Here is a 14,134-nt window from a genome sequence, read left to right as displayed (position 1 = left end):
AAAGTTTCCAGCCGATTTCTCATACACAAACAGCAGTTGACCGGCGTTGCATGATGAAACGTTGTTGGGATGCCTCGTGTAAGGAGGCGAAATGCGTACCACCACGTTTCCGACTTTGATGAAGGTCGGATTGTAGCCTATCGCGATTGCGGTTTATCGTATCGCGATATTGCTGCTCGCGTTGGTCGAGATCCAATGACTGTTAGCAGAACAGGAATCGGTGGTTTCAGGGCGGTAATAGGGAACGCCGTGCTGGATCCCAACCGCCTCGTATCACTAGCAGTCCAGATGACAGGCATCTTATCCGCATGTCTGTAACGGATCGTGCAGCCACGTCTCGATCCCTGAGTCAACAATGGGGACGTTTGCAAGACAACAACCATCTGCACGAACAGTTCGACGACGTTTGCAGCAGCATGGACCATCAGCTCGGAGACCATGGCTGCGGTTACCCTTGACGCTGCATCACAGACAGGAGCGCCTGCGATGGTGTACTCAACGACGAACCTGGGTGCACGAATGGCAAAACGTCATTTTTTCGGATGAATCCAGGTTCTGTTTACAGCATCATAATGGTCGCATCCGTGTTTGACGACATCGCGGTGAACGCACACTGGAAGCGTGTATTCGTCATCGTCATACTGGCGTATCACCCGGCGTGATGGTATGGGGTGCCATTGGTTACATGTCTCGGTCACCTCTTGTTCGCACTGACGGCACTTTGAACAGTGGACGTTACATTTCAGATGTGTTACGACCCGTGGCTATACCCTTCATTCGATCCCTGCGAAACCCCACATTTCAGCAAGGATAATGCACGACCGCATGTTGCAGGTCCTGTATGGGCCTTTCTGGATACAGAAAATGTTCGACTGCTGCCCTGGCCAACACATTCTCCAGATCTCTCACCAATTGAATACATCTGGTTAATGGTGCCCGAGCAACTGGCTCGTCACAATAGGCCAGTCACTACTCTGGATGAACTGTGGTATCGTGTTGAAGCTGCATGGGCAGCTGTACCTGTATACGCCACCCAAGATCTGTTTGACTCAATGCCCAGGCGCATGAAAACCGTTATTACAGCCAGAGGTGGTTGTTCTGGGTATTGATTTTTCAGGATCTATGCACCCAAACTGCGTGAAAATGTAATCTCATGTCAGTTCCAGTATAATATATTTGTTCAATGAATACCCGTTTATCATCTGCATTTCTTCTTAGTGTAGCAATTTTAATGGCCAGTTTTGTATTAAGTGGTGGCAAGTGTTGGAGAAAGGAAAGTACTGAGTTGTTGTAGTTAAACTTCCGCAGGTTGAGAGTGCCTCTCCTGGAAAATGAGTGAACGTAGGACCATGAAACTTGGTGTAAACGTTTGTAACCACATGCTGGATAGGAGTAATGAATACACTATTTAAAGAAACAATATTTAAACTGGGGTGAAAATAGTCATGGGATAAGTCCAAATACCGAGTCAGCGGCCGTTGTGACCGAGTGGTTCTACGCGCTGGTACCGCGCTTTTGCTATGGCCGCAGGTTCGAATCCTACCTCGGACATGGATGTGTGTGATGTCCTTAGGTTAGGTAGGTTTAAGTAGTTCTAAGTTCTAGGAGAGTGATGACCTCAGAAGTTATGTCTCATAGTGCTCAGAGCCATTTGATTCATTTTGAATACCGAGTCGGACCTTCTTTCGCCTGGCGCTATGCGGCAATTGGACATCGCATGGACTTAACAAGTCGTCGGAATACCAGCAGAAATATTGAGCCATGCAGTCTCTATAGCCGTCAATAATTGCGAAAGTGTTGCTCGATCAGGATGTTGTCCACGAACTACCCTGTCGATTCTACAAATATTCGGTGAGATTAATGTCGGGCAACCTCGGTAGCCAAATCATTTACTCGAATGTCCAGAACGTTCTTCAAACTAATAGCGAACAATTGTGACTCCGTGACATATCTTTGTTTGGGGCCATGCACTCCGATTTCAGGCGTATTTGTGAAGGGTTTTAATGTGCTTGGTGCACCATACGATGATCCTCCCTTGCTATGGTCAGACGAGGTTGTCTGGAACCTTGACATCATGTTCCCATGTAGTCCAACATCAGCCCACTTTCACATCCAAATGCCTAACAAAGCTGAATACAGCATGATTCGACCAGCTAGCCTAATGGAGATCCACACTATGGCTTGCTTCAAACTCTGTCGGATGCTGATAACGTAGCCGCACACGAGTGGCACCAGGTCTGGTAACAACACTAAACATGAAGAACACTATTGCGTTCTGGTGGTCGTTCTACCTCTCACACAGAATTCCAACACAATCATTTACATATCAGCTGATGGTGTGTAAATGTACGCAGTTGCATTGATCTCTGGATACACTTTCTAAGTGCTTAATTATTTTAGTTAGGTTTTGTAACTTGAAAATTTAACTGAATGTGTTTCGGTCAGCATCGTTGAAAGAATTTTCTAAATCTGCACATTTTGTGACTTTTGGTTTGCCTTTTGAGGCCATCGTCTAAGTTATGTCGTAGCATTGCCTCACAGCTTTTTTACGTTCCTATGGAACCTAAAATCGTCTTCTCTAGGCTGACTTCAACAGTCGCTACATTCTTTGTAGATAGAGTTTTTGTGTAATGACTTGTCAAACTAATCTATTACTGGATACGGTACCAGGGAGTAACAACCCCAACAAGTACAGACGAAGAGCGACGCAACACTGGAGAATAGTTCCCTTGGCTGTGCCACAAGCCAATGTGAATAGGTGAAAGTGTTACATGGTTTCAGTTAAGGGGCTGATTCCCGAGAATCCAGATGAATTCTTGGCGGATGCCAATGAGTTGCATTTCGTCTCCAGATTTTAATCAGAACTACAATATTCAGATCCAGAGACCTCTCGGTTCAGAACATTCGGTAGGTATTTTCTCCAGTGATAAATTTCTCGACCAGAAGAGCTCAACACATTCAATAATTGCCTTAGCACAAGTCACATGTAACTATCCCCTGCATTGAACATTCTCGAAACGAATCGTGAACAATTGTGGCTCCGTGACATGGCATCTTTGTTTGGAGACATGAAGTCCATCAATGGCTGAAAATGATCTTCAAGTAGCCTAGCATAATCTTTTCCAGACGGTCTGCATTTAGTTGAATCAGAAGACTCGGTCCATTCCATTTAAACACAGTCACACCATTTCGGAGATACCACCAGTTTGCACAGTGTGAACCCTACCAACAGCTCTTACCAACTGAAATCGGAACTCATGTGACCAGGTCATCGTTTTCCATTCGTCTAGGGTCCAACCGATATAGTAACGAGCCCAAGGCAGGGACTACAAGCGATGATGATCTTTTAGCAAAGGAAGTGTAGTTGGTTGTATGCCCCAATAGCCCCTTAATGCCATATTTCGCCTGCCCTGTCGCAACGGACACGGTCGTCGAACATCCCACATACATTTCTGCGGTAAATTCATGCAGTGTTGCTGACCTCTTATCACTGATAACTCTTGTAAACGGCGCTGCTCTCGGTCGTTAAGTGAAGGCCGTCGGCCACTGCGTTGTCCATGGTGAGAGGTAAATTTTGTATTCTCAACACATTCTTCACACTGTGGGCCTCGTATTATTGAATTTTCTAACGATTTTCAACATGCAATGTTCCATGCATCTACACTCATGCTTATAAATTAAGGATAATTGCAGAATGTGGTGCCACACATCGTTGCACTACACAAAAGTGGCGCTAATAGCATAGGCACATAGGGAACACACACGAAACAGATCAGTAAGTCCACGGTATTAGTGATATGTCGAGAAAACCGCCCCGAAACACATGTGCTACAAAACGCCACGATTTTCTGGGCATATACCCCGACATCAATATGGGATATGATGACCATGCACACGTACACAGACCGCACAACGGGTTGGCATACTCTGGATCAGGTTGCCGAGCAGCTGCTTGGGTATAACCTCCCAATCTTGCACCAATGTCTGTCGCAGCTCCTGAAGTGTCCTAGGGGTTTGAAGACGTGCAGCGATACGTCGACCGAGAGCGTCACAGACGTGCTCGATGGGGTTTCGGTCTGGAGAACAGGCAGGCCACTCCATTCGCCTGACATCTTCTGTTTCAAGATATTCCTCCATGATGGCAGCTCCGTGGGGCCGTGCTTTATCATCCATCAGGAGGAAGCTGGGTCCCACTGCACCCCTGAAAAGGTGGACATACTGGTGCAAAATGACACCCGATGTACCTGACGTGTTACAGTTCCTCTGTCATAGACATGCAGGGGTGGACGTGCACCAACCATAATCACACCCGACACCATCAAACTACGACCTTCATACAGGTCCCTTTCAAGGGCATTAAGGGATTGGTATCTGGTTCATAATTCACACCAGATGAAAACCCGGCGAAAATCACTGTTCAGACTATACCTGGATTCGTTCGTGAATATAACCTGGGACCACTGTTCCAATGACCATGTTCTGTGTTCTTGACACCAGGCTTTACGGGCTCTCCTGTGACCAGGGGTCAGTGGAAGGCACCCTGAAGGTCTCCGGGCTAATAAACCATGCCTGCTCAGTCATCTGTAGACTGTGTCTGGAGACAACTGTATAACTGTTCCAGTGGCTGCGGTAAGGTCTCGAGCAAGGCTACCTGCAGTACTCCATGGCCGTATGCGGTCACTGATGGTGAGATATCGGTCTTCTTGTGGTGTTGTACACTGTGGACGTCCCGTACTGTAGCGCCTGGACACGTTTCCTGTCTGCTGGAATCGTTGCCATAATTTTGAGATCACACTTTGTGACACACGGAGGGCCCGTGTTACGTACGACCTGCTGTGTTTGAGCAGCCTCCAGTCTCCCTAGTATTCTACCCCTCATTACGTCATCAATATGTGTTCTTTGAGCCATTTTCAACATACAGTCACCATTAGCACGTTTGAAAACGTCTGTACACGTACTCGTTGCATCGTACTCAGACATGCACCAACACACCTCCTTGTGTGTGGGCTGCTGCCAGCGCCACCGTGCGACGACCGCAGGTCAAATGCACCGTATAGTCATACCCCGAGGTGATTTAAACCCGCAAACCGCCCACCAGAACGTTGTTTCACCATGTATCAGCATTATCCTTAATTTACGAGCATGAGTGTAGCTCCAACTACCATTCCCTATTCAAAGTCTGTTGTGCGGCCATAATTACGTCGGAAACCTTTTCACATGAATTAGTTGAGTACAAGTGATAGCTTCGCCAATGTACTGCCCTTTTATACCATGTGTACGCATCATTACCGCCATTTGTATATGCGCATATTGCTATCGCATTACTTCTGTCGCCAGACGACAGGGTAACATTCGTTAACTGTGTACCAAGTTTACGTTCCAGGTTACAAACGTTGCTTTGTGCGACGACTGTCTGCATCCAGGAAGCGCACTGGAGACTGCCCTACTGCTGCCCGAAACACATCTCAGGTGGGACGTTGGCTCCCTCCATGGCTGTAGTCAACTCCATGTGTTACTATCCTGTTGATAAACCCTGTCCTTGATATAACCGCACAGTCAAAAATCACATGGATTCAAATCTGAGTATCTTGAGGGCCATGCAGTTTGGAAATATCGACTAGTGATTCGGTTTTCTCCTAATGTGTTACTCAGTAACCGAGTGACTGTACGAACATGTGAGGTGGAGCTCGATCATGCATCAAAACTGTTAAATCCAGAGCACCTCTCCTTCGCAGACCAGGGATCACATTTGGTAAAGCAGTAGTAACGTGCGCCGTTCACATTGCATGTCTGGGGTCTTCGGAATCCGATATCCGTACCAGCAGCGGCGCGTAACCGCAAGTCATGACACTAACGCTACTAACAACACAAATCCTTCAGCGCGCAGTCTGAGTATCACTCCTATAAAGCTGGTACCCATGTGGTGCGCCATGTTGTAACTGTTCCTAAGTTAGCAACAGTTCCATCGTCTACGATTTTCGGGGTCGCTGCCGGAAAGAGTGAGTCTGTGGGCATCTAGGAAGAAGCAAACAGTGACAGTACAGAGCAGGAGGAGGAAAGAAATAGTTGTGACGCCTTTTCTCGTAAACAGGCAACGGCAGCTGGCTGATTTGGCATGTTCCCTAAAGTTTACGCTTTGAAAGATTGTGTATCGGACGTCTGTATCTTGATAAGCCGGTGTAAGGTGCTATTTTTTGTGGTTTTCTTATTCTAGGATTGAAGACAACTGTTTAAGTTGAAATTACATGTTTTATGTCGCAATATTAGCACAAAAATACACGCTTTTACACAGTTTTCAATGTGACAGCAAAAAACAGTCGTCAGGATAAGGCATCACGTCAACATCGAAAAGTGAAATAATCCTAAACACAACAACATTAAATTTTAACTAGAAGTTTCTCTACAAAATTGTTCCAGTACTTACGTTATGATGTTGGTCAGTTCTACGAATATCGCCCGGTACCGGTTCAAAGTTCGGTACTATTTTTAGGATGGCAATCAAGTCTACGGTGGAAGGTTAGTTATGTGACAAATTGAGCAAAAGATTATCCAAGGTCGCTCGAGTTTACAGTGGACGCAAGTTGGTGAATCAACAAGTTTACACCTCTTCACGCAGTACTGACCTTAAGCTGCGATGAGCTGCCGTCTGCTTGCCTGCTCTCTTCTGCTGAAATATCTATAAAACTAATTACCTTTTTTCTGACTTTTCCAGCAGAAACTTTCCCTATGTTTCTCATTATGCGAGGGAACATGTACTCATCCCTGGTCTTAGAATGTGGCGATATACACGCACATGGTTGGAGCAGCTAATTGGCTGGTTCTTTTCTCCACAGTTGGAGCTAAACGATGCTACAGCTAATTTCTAGCTGGACATCAGCCGCTGTGAACGCAGTGTTCACACAAATTACTCCTTTGCATCGTACATAGCGTTGCGTGCTCCATTCTGCACTTGACGCCAGTTCAGAGAAGAGTCCACGAAAATTTCCGTCTTGTCTTACTCATAGCCGAAATGTCTCCCCACTTTGGTTTTTTCGTTCTGCAAGTCACCGCCTTTTTCGACCAATAGGAGCGTTCCCCTTATTTTGTGGAAACTCTCTCTGCCAATCGCAAGGTCCCTACAATTAAATTGTGTCGAAACTTTGGCCCTTTTGTCCTTCCTAGCGCATTTCCGCCAATCGGACGTTTTGTGCCTATTCGAGGCACCTAGATGTGTACACTGACTCTCACATGTGTGTACCACTCACTGGCCCTGTGATCGAAAATGCGTCACTGGTCTTGTGTCGTATCCATTTCTAATTCTGAAATGCAGTTTTCTAAATGCTTTCTTTCCTGTCCTCCCTCAAATGGGCCGTTATACTTGCTCTCCCCGTCTGAGTCACCTGGTCGGTCTTAGACTTACCGTCTGGGACACCCCTTTGAGTGGTTTCCGTGGTAGCCTCTGAAGTGTGGCCTTGCCTCTGCCCTCGTCCCTCTGAATTCCAAACTAAAACGCCTCTCGCTGCTTGTTTCACATTCCGGTCAAACATGCGTTATAGGAACAGTGTGTTAATTACCATTGATTGAGTGTCATCCTTTTTTGCATTACATAGTGACAGGCAAATTTGCTCATTACCGCCGAATTAAGTTAGACGTCATATTCACCTTCCCATTGCGATGTGTAAAGCTCTCATGTAAGGTGTGAATCTGACCTTCATTTATTCAGCCACCTTACACCTGTGCAGTGGAAGAGGGTGAATTCGTCATGTATGTAGCGGGTTTTGGCTGTGCTCGCTCCTTGTTTTAAAGGGTACTGTCATATTTGCTGAGTTCCATCTTGGATGGCAGTGAGCTGTACTGAGTCCATCTACAGAATGTGTTTCCATGTTAAAACACACAGAGCGTTTCTTGTGACTCTGACATTTCTACCTGCTTCTTTCTAAAACGAAGTTGCACCCACGTGATTAACTATCACTTATTTGGATGCGTACTGATATTTAAGATGATCAGCAGTCGCAGAGGAAAGAAAAATTGTTAAACTGCCATGATGTTGAGAACAGTGATTACTTGCTGTTAATTATAGTCTGTTGCAGGTTCGAGTCTCTTTACACTTATTACAAGGAAGAATGGATGTGCTAAATGCCTGTCACATGTGGGAAGGAGATTAACGCCCTGTATTATCATGAAGGGGGTGTATCTGTTATAACAGCATTTTCTAATGTTAGTTGAACGTGTTGATGGATAGTTTTCCTTATGATTGCTAAGAGTTTCTAAGCAGCTTCATCCTGTATGTCTGCGTAATAATGTGCCGAAAAGAACCATATGATCAAAACTTTCCTTTGTTGGTTATAGTCCTATGTATGTATTGCTTGGTTTTATCTTTTACAATTAAGCCGCACTTGCCGGCATGTATTAACTAAAGTATACATTCCTCAAGGACATTAATTCTTTAGAATTTTTCACTGTGCGTTAAGTGCAAGTCATTCTTTCTCCTAATATTGTAAGTGTTTTTTGAATTAACTGTTACTGACAAACCTGTTTAAAGAATGGCAGATCATCTTGGCTAACGCTGTCTTCACGAGAGGTGATTTAATGAACTGTTTTCTTAAGTGATTCATATAAGTGAAGGCTTAACTATTTTAAGTAAATCTGGCTTGTTCTTAAATCGATATTTCTTGGAGCTGTGACTCCATGTAGGTTGGCTTTCGTATGTTGAAGTGAGTTAATGTTTAATTTAATAAAAGTTTAAATAAATGTTTTACTTATCGTTCCATCCTTTTAATCCTGATGGCCTAGTACTCTGCAACAGCGGTAAATAATTCCAGCATCTACTCTGGCTCAAGCAGTGAAAGTTTAATTATAACCGTCCAGTAATATGCGGAACAGAGATGATTGGGACATCATTCTATCTACGATACGGGCCGCAAATGGGGAAGTGCACTGAGGTAAGACACTTAGACAAAGGGAAGTTTGTTAGGAGCAGGCGATGAAAACGAGCACCAGGGAAAAAGCGAAAGTAGTTGAAGGACGGTGAAACGACTAGTGGGCGAAAGAGTATCGGTCGCCCACACCTCATCACAGAACGTTGAGATCCCAGGCGTGCACACTCTGTAAGGCGACAGGATTCAATGCTGTTGCAAGCATGTGTTTAGGAGCACAGCGTTCAGTGCACAAGGTTGAAATGGGGCTCCGCAGCAGACAAAACCCCTATGAGTTCCCGTACTGACTCAACGACATCACAAGTTACGATTGCTGTGGGCGCAGGGTCACCGAGACGGACCGCGTGTCAATGGATACGAGTCATATGACTGGATGAATCACGTTTTTTGATACCCAGGCAAGGGTCGTGTCTGGATACGCTCCAAATAGGCAAATGGCTGCTCGAAGATAAACCGTATCACGGGACGCTGATCGATGGGGAGAGTGTTATGCTACGAGGGTAATCCCAAAAGTAAGGTCTCCTATTTTTTATAAGTACATAGACATTTTTATTTCTACAGTGTTTTAAGTCAGTTTGCAGCTTGAACATTTAGCAATTTTTCGACATAATCACTATTTCTGTCGATGCATTTTTGTAGACGTTGTGGCGCTTTTTGTATGCCCATATCATACCAGCTCGCCACCATCCTGTTCAGAAAGTTATGATGCTCGTCTGTCACCTCGTCGTCGGAGCTGAATCGCTTTCCGGTCAAATGTTCTTTTAACCTAGGGAACAGGTGATTTTTTTTAGTCATCAGTCTACTGACTGGTTTGATGCGGCCCGCCACGAATTCCTTTCCTGTGCTAACCTCTTCATCTCAGAGTAGCACTTGCAACCTACGTCCTCAATTATTTGCTTGACGTATTCCAATCTCTGTCTTCCTCTACAGTTTTTGCCCTCTACAGCTCCCTCTAGTACCATGGAAGTCATTCCCTCATGTCTTAGCAGATGTCCTAACATCCTGTCCCTTCTCTTTATCATGTTTTCCACATATTCCTTTCCTCTCCGATTCTGCGTAGAACCTCCTCATTCCTTACCTTATCAGTCCACCTAATTTTCAACATTCGTCTATAGCACCACATCTCAAATGCTTCGATTCTCTTCTGTTCTGGTTTTCCCACAGTCCATGATTCACTACCATACAATGCTGTACTCCAGACGTACACCCTCAGAAATTTCTTCCTCAAATTATGGCCGGTATTTGATATTAGTAGACTTCTCTTGGCCAGAAATGCCTTTTTTGCCACAGCGAGCCTGCTTTTGATGTCCTCCTTGCCCCGTCCGTCATTGGTTATTTTACTGCCTAGGTAGCAGAATTCCTTAACTTCATTGACTTCGTGACCATCAATCCTGATGTTAAGGTTCTCGCTGTTCTCATTTCTACTACTTCTCATTACCTTCGTCTTTCTCCGATAGTCAGAACTATAGGTTGGGTGGGTGGTTATGTTCCACTGAAACTGTTGCAGGAGAGCAACTGTTTGCCGAGCGATGTGTGGGCGAGCGTTGTCATGCAGAATGTGTACGCCCTTGCTCAACATTCCTCATCTCCGGTTCTTATTTGCCCGTTTGAGTTTTTTCAGAGTCTCACAGTACCTGTCAGCGTTAATTGTGGTCCCAGTGGGCAAAAATACGACCAGCAATACCCCTTTCCGATCCCAAAAAACGGTTGTCATGACTTTACCGGCAGACTGTGTTTGTTTGAATTTCCGCGGTTTTGACGAAGAAGGATGCGGCCACAGGCGTGATTGTTGCTTGGTCTCAGGTGTAAAGTGGTATGCCCAGGTTTCGTCACCCCTGACAATTGAGTCCAGAAAGTTGTTCTGTTGGGCTGCAAGGCGGTGAAGAAATGCGCGGGAAGCATCAACTCGTTGCCGCTTGCGGTCCTCAGTCGGCATATGTGGCACCCATCTTGCGCACACCTTACGGTAGTCCAATGTTTCCGTTAAAATTCTGTAAGCGGTGCTTCGGAAAACTTCAGGAACCAACGTGCAGAGATCATCCAGGGTGATCCGCCGATCTTCACGCACGATTTGCTCAACCTTCAACACTGCCTCCTCAGGAACTGACGGTCTCCCGCTCCTTTGTTCGTCGTGAATTTCGGACCGGCCAGCTGCAAATTCTCTACACCACTTATGAACATTTGGACATCCATGAACGACTCACCATATACTTCCGTCAATTGGTGACGGATTTCGCTCGGCGCAGTGCCCTTTGCGTTCAAAAACCGAATAACTGCGCGCAATTCGCTCTTGGCGGTAACATCCAACGGGAGCTCCGTTCTCAGCGGCTCCCAAGCCAAGACTGAGCGCTTCAGCGCGGCGTGAGCATGTTTATACACAGCGCGTGAAGCACTCTTCATAACAGTGTGACCAACTGCCATACAGAGTTCTGTCCTTATAAAAAAATGGGAGACCTTACTTTTGGGATTACCCTCGTATTAGGGAGAGACACCTGGGCTTCAGTGGGAACCGTAGCAGTAATCGTAGGTACCATGACTCTGTGGGGTAATTGAGCATTACTGCAGACCACCTGCATCTCGTCAGGTTTGATGTCTTCCCCGCCGGCAGGAGTGGCCGAGCGGTTCTATTCGCTACAGTCTGGAACAGCTCGACCGCTACGGTCGCAGGTTCAAATCCTGCCTCGGGCATAGATGTGTGTGGTGTCCTTAGTTAGGTTTAAGTAGTTCTGAGTTCTAGGGGACTGATGACCTCAGAAGTTAAGTATCATAGTGCTCAGAGCCATTTGAACCATTTTATTTTCTTGATGTCTTCCCCAACAGCTGTAGAATCTACCATCAGAATGACTACTCGAGACACTAGACCGGAATTATACTTAAACGGTTTGCCGAGTACGATAATAAACTCACGTTGATGTCTTATACCAAATTCGTCTGATTGGAACCCAATGGAACATACCGGGCGCTACTCCCAGAGCCACAAATCACCGGCTCGTAACTTACTGGAATTGCATAACTTGTGCCTAGACACGTGGTGCAATAATGCTCCAGATATCTACCGAGGACTGTTCAGTTCGTGGTATGCTCCACTGCTGTTGTATTGCCCTCCAAATATGGACCAATACGCTATTAAGCAATGGATCACATTCCTCCTTAGCAGGTGCTTAGAAGCACTCAAAAGCATAATCACTAGACATTCATCGTACAACGCAATCCAAAACATTTCACTATATAAATTCTGGGGTTTTAACTGACTGTCCTTCGTATTCGGCTCCTCGTGTTGTAAATTCTGCTTCCAGGAACTCGACGAGCGGGGTTTCAAATCGTGAAGGTGTTTCTTTTTTAAAAAAATTCAACTGTCTTCTGATTGGTTTTATGCGGCCCACCACGAATTCCTTTCCTGTGCCAGCCTCTTTATCTCAGAGCAGCACTTGCAACCAACGTCTTCAATTATTTGTTGAAGGTATTCAGATCTCTGCTTTCCTCTATAGTTTTTCATCCCCTACAGCTCTCTCTAGTACCATGAAAGGTATTCTGTGGCGTTTTAACAGATGTCCAACCACACTGTCCTTTCTTCTTGTTAGTGTTTTTTATATATTTCTTTCCTCGCCAATTCTACGGAGAACCTCCTCATTCTGTACCTTGTCAGTCCATTTAATTTTCTACATTCTTCTGTTGCACCACATCTCAAATGCTCTGACTCCCTGCAATTCAGTATTCCCACAGTCCATGTTTCACTACCATACAATTCTGTGCTCCAAACGTACATTCTTAGAATTTTTTTCCAAAGATTAAGACCTATGTTTGATACTAGTAGACTTTTCTTGCCCAGGAACGCCCTTTTGGACAGTGCTAGTCAGCTTGCTCTGTTCATTATGAGTTATTTTGCGGCCTAGGTACCAGAATTGATTAACATCATCTACTTCGTCATCGCCAATTCTGATGTTAAGTTTCTCGCTATTCTCGTTCCTACTACTTCTCATTACTTACGTCTTTCTTCGGTTTACTCTCAGCCCATATTCTGTACTCATTAGGTTGTTCATTTCATTCAGTAGATCCTGTGATTCTTCTTCACTTTCATTGAGGATAACAGTATCATCAGCGAATCTTGTCATTGATAATCTTTCACCTTGAATTTTAATTCCACTCTTGAGCATTTGTCTTATTTTCAAATGGTTCAAACGGCTCTGAGCACTATGGGACTTAACATCTTAGGTCATCAGTCCCCTAGAACTTAGAACTACTTAAACCTAACTAACCTAAGCACATCATACACATCCATGCCGGAGGCAGGATTCGAACCTGCGACCGTAGCAGTCCCGCGGTGCCGGACTGAAGCGCCTAAAACCGCACGGCCACCGCGGCCGGCTCTCTTATTTTCCTCACTTCTTGGATGTATGGATTGAACAGTAAGGACGAATGATTGCATCCTTATCTTATACCCTTTTCAATCCAAGCACAGCGTCCTCGGTCTTCCACTCCTGTTGTTCCCTCTTCGCCCTTGTACATATTATACATCACCAGCCTTTCCCTATAACTTACTAACTGCTTTTGTCGTAATGCCGAACATTTTGCACCATTAGACGTTGTTGAACGCTTTTTCCAAGTCGACAAATCTTACAAAGGTGTCTTGATTTTTCTTTCATCTTGCTTCCATTATCAACCACAACGTCGGAATTGCATCTCTGGCTGCGTTGCTTTCCCGAAAGCCAAACTTATCGTCATCTAACACATCCTCAATTTTCTTTTCCATTCTTCTGTATTCTTGTCAGCAGCTTGGATGGATGAGCTATTAAGCTGACTGTGCCATAATCCTAGCACTTCTGGGCTCTTTCAATCTTCAGATTGCTGTGGAAGATGTTTTTCCGAAAGTCAAGTGGAATATCGCCACACTCATAAATTCTAACACCAACGCAAATAGTTCTGATGGAATGTTATTTACATCGCAGTTATAGTCAGTTTAATATGCTGTACATGTCTGAAAGAAAAGACCTTGTTCATGAACCATTGCTTTACGAAAAAATTTGAGATTTACTCGCTGCTATACTACGTATTAGTGAAATATGTAAATATGTGGCGGACCTGGATGCGAACCGTAATTACTGTTCGTCGCAACTTCGGCTATCCGTACTCGTTCCCCGGACCGACATATACCTCGATATGTCACATTGTCTGCATCCTTATGCCACAGTCCATTATATTAATCACACGGTGCTCACTAT

At 45.0% G+C, this 14,134-nt stretch overlaps 1 protein-coding gene across 1 annotated transcript in view; it reads right to left on the bottom strand.

The window, feature by feature from the left end:
- LOC124796481 (guanylate cyclase 32E) overlaps positions 1 to 14,134 on the bottom strand; it is an 823,982-nt gene that overhangs the window by 381,659 nt on the left and 428,189 nt on the right. The window lies entirely within an intron of this gene.

The sequence above is a fragment of the Schistocerca piceifrons genome, chromosome 1 (genome assembly GCF_021461385.2).
Source record: "Schistocerca piceifrons isolate TAMUIC-IGC-003096 chromosome 1, iqSchPice1.1, whole genome shotgun sequence".
NCBI classification, from domain to species: Eukaryota; Metazoa; Arthropoda; class Insecta; order Orthoptera; family Acrididae; genus Schistocerca; species Schistocerca piceifrons.
The sequence above is the reverse complement of the archived record's forward strand: the minus strand, read 5'-3'. Positions and strand labels throughout refer to the sequence as shown.